Below are 3,507 nucleotides of genomic sequence, written 5' to 3'. Positions count from 1 at the left end.
GTAATGTTTCCATATAAATCTCTCTAGGATGAACACTATGCAGGCACAAACAAAGACTTCATTGGAAATGCACGGCTCCATGTTGTTTCCTTTGAAGTTAATTGAAGTTCCACTTTTCTTTATAATAGTAGCACAGTCCATTCCTCATATAAAACTCTTGTCCCACATACACTTATATGGCACTCTACACATAACTGCAAATGCTAAAAAAATAGCCAAAACCTCAAGCCACAGGACTATATCACATCAAACATAAATCAGTTTATCTTCATTACAGTGGAATTATCAAACAGAGAATCCAGGACATGTATTTTATTTTTACTTAACTTTTGAAGAGACTAAAGAAGACAAAAAAGAAAAAAAAAAAAGGGATCAGATTGACTTTCCATCTTTTATACGTTTCTCTTTTTGCTTGGAGACAAAAGTTATAATTACTGAAGTGTAATTAGTCTCTTTCAATCTCCAGTTCTCTGATAATAACATTCAGTTTTCAACACAGTAAAAAAAAAAAAGTCACTTCATAAGAATATAATAAGTTCATTTCCAAAATTTAGCAAGGTCTTTGTTATTTCAAGGAAAATAAATTCTTAGACCTGAATGACTTACTTATCTCCCTTTGAATCCGCGGTCTCATTTGCATAGAAGGGTCAGGGAGCAGCAAGGGCTGGCTGTTTCCCACAGGACAGGGAGCTGAAGACGGTAATTTAGCCCCACCATACCTGAGCAAGGCAAGCAGGGGAGACGCAGGTAGCAGCCAGGCTCAACCAGGAGTCCAGATCAACAGGCAACTCTGTAGTGTAAAGTCAAGCCAGGAACGTGAGCCAGGATCAGGCCCAATAACAGAAACCAGAGCCAGACACAGCCCAGTGATTACTGGGCACATCCATAACGGCAAGGCAGATCCAAAGTCAAGCCAGAAAGCGAGTTTGGGATCAGAGACACCCCCAACAAGGCACAGGCATAACCATGGCTGAACAAGAGACCCACACTCCTACAGCACAGCTCAGGAAGGGACTAAAACCCCCCAGGCTAAGTTGAAATAGGGCTCCTGGACCCACAGGAGGGTGTGAGAGAAGGCCCCAGGTGAGGCTGGTCAGGGCCATTAAAGTCTATTAGTGCCCTCAGGTCCTGAGAGAAAGAGATGTGTTTTCATTTTTCAAGCAGCAGCAGCTGAAACAGATAGTAGTTTTCCCTACGGGGGGGAAAAAAAGAAGCAGTAGAAGATTTCAAAAGAAATGTCTTACTTTACAAAGCCTTATAACTTACACCACAATGTTATTTTGTCAATGAACAATATAGGTAGCTAGTTTTTATGGCCTGTGGGTTACACAAGAGAACTATGTTATTGTAAGAATTGTAACCAAGGCCAATATGAGAGGGTTGTCAAAATGAAAAGAATAGAAGTGATTTCTATGCAGGATTTTTAAAAGCTAGAAACACTGAACTTGATGCTGAGAAATGCTGGCCATTTCCTGGGAGGTTGTAAGCCTTCAGCTTCCATCACCGCTCTCTGTACTAATATCTCAGTCTTGGGCTTCTTGAAGTTTCCAGGAATCTCTGAATCATACAGAAACTGAACTGGCGCAGAAGGCTCTCTACTAATATTTTTGTAAATGCCTTAATGCTTTGATTGAATTAATTCACACAGAGTTACAGGAGTGTACATGTGTCTTCCTGGGGATATGTATGTGCATAAGGGTAGCTAGGTTTTTTGTCCCATGAGTTGAAAGCAGCTGCTTTACCCTAATGGTTTCAGAAGCTGCTGTGCGCTAACAAAAACTGCCACAAAGACTAACTAGGCTCATGGAGACTTTTAGCACAATTTTTAGGCTTATGTTAATCAAATCTGCGTCATGAGTTGTAAAGAAGTTTATTATATAATCATATATATGACAAATAAATGCCGCAGGTTAAAGATCTTTACTAAACATATCGAAGGAAAAGTTCAAATTGTAACTACCCTTTTTTGAAAAACACCAAGTGTGTCCAACTTTTGTTATAAAGCATTGCTAAAAAATGTTTTATTTTGGTTCTTAAATGGAAAAGGTTGTACTTGACTAATGGATACACATTTAAAACTGCAGCATTGCTGTCTATGAACAGTGAACATACAAATATAATCATGTAATTTGGCAAAAGTTCTTACTTATCCATTCCTCTGTCTCTGAAAATATTATCTTGGGAATCTAACATAGGCAGAACCTTTCTTTGGCAGCCCGATTCCTGCAGAGGTGAAGCAGGACTAATCAGACAACTTTTTGAGGGCTTTCGCCTTTGCTGAAAATGAAGTTATGAAGTTGTTAAGGGAATTTCTGAAACATAATTCATTGCCTGTGGGATTAAAATGTTTTTTAAGAACAGTATGTTTCATTTATTGTAATGCTTCTGAGTCGTGCTTTCCCTATCTTAAGGGTATCTTAGCTTATTTTATGACCCTCAGTTCTCCAGTGCTATACTGCTCACAGGTTCCACCCCCCGGCTTTCCTTGGGAAGGTCCAACATAGATAAATTAGGTAGTGCTCTGTTTTTATGTTTGTCTCTTTACTGGTAGAGAGGGCTTGATTCCCTCCTCAATTCTTACTTCGAATGTTGAGAATCAAGAATACCCTGTCCTGAAGGTCAGGACAATTTGTCCTCAATTCTGATCTCACTGACATCAATCTGACCTATGTGTTTTTCTTGCTTTAATGGGCAAATAACAATAGTAATGACAGAGCACACGGGGTGTCAAAAGGAGGGAAATACACCTTTGTAAGACTGAACTGGGAGCGCTATGTTTATGTTTAGTTTTGCTCATAAATAGTCCTGATGCACTTTAGAGGACTTTGGGGTCATGACTGGAGATTTTTGTTACAGGTTTCAAAGGGCACACTAATTTCAGGACTGTGTCCTCAAATTACACAATCAAATTTGTGCGGTTTCCTGCACTTATTTCAGAGCAAACAGATACTAGGAGGCCTGGCCTGGGCTTCCTGGGACTGTGAGGTAACCCCTGTCCCCTCACTGCTCCGCTGCTCCAACTGACAGCTGGCAGGCTTCCCTGAGCCCAAACCTGCTCACCTCCTAAAAGCATGGGGACAAACCTTTTTGGATGCCACCAGTGTTAAAACAGTGCTATCCGTGATGCCATCTGACCTCTGTCAGGGCCATCGTGGCACCTGGCCTAGCGCACATTCACCTCAGGCGTCTCCCTCAGGCACCGGTGGGCTGTGAGGGAAACAGCAGTGGCTAGGGGGAAAATGGGAGCGACAAGTGGGAAAGGTACAGGGGCCAATGGGTTGGACAGTGAATGCACACTCAGGAAGAGAAAAGCTCTAAGCGACGAAGAAGCGCCCGTAACGCCCTTGGGCAGCCGGGGACGAGGCCCGGCCTCCTACGGGCAGCGCTCTGACCCATCCGCCCGCCAACCCATCCCAACCCCGCCACACTCTCCTGGCTTTCGATTGGCGGGGAGGGCTGTCAGTCTGTGATGCCAGCCAATCAGCCCGCGGGCTATGGCTCCGAAGG

The sequence above is a fragment of the Chroicocephalus ridibundus genome, chromosome 4, assembly GCF_963924245.1.
Source record: "Chroicocephalus ridibundus chromosome 4, bChrRid1.1, whole genome shotgun sequence".
In the NCBI taxonomy this organism is placed as follows: domain Eukaryota; kingdom Metazoa; phylum Chordata; class Aves; order Charadriiformes; family Laridae; genus Chroicocephalus; species Chroicocephalus ridibundus.
Note: the sequence above shows the minus strand (reverse complement) of the source record.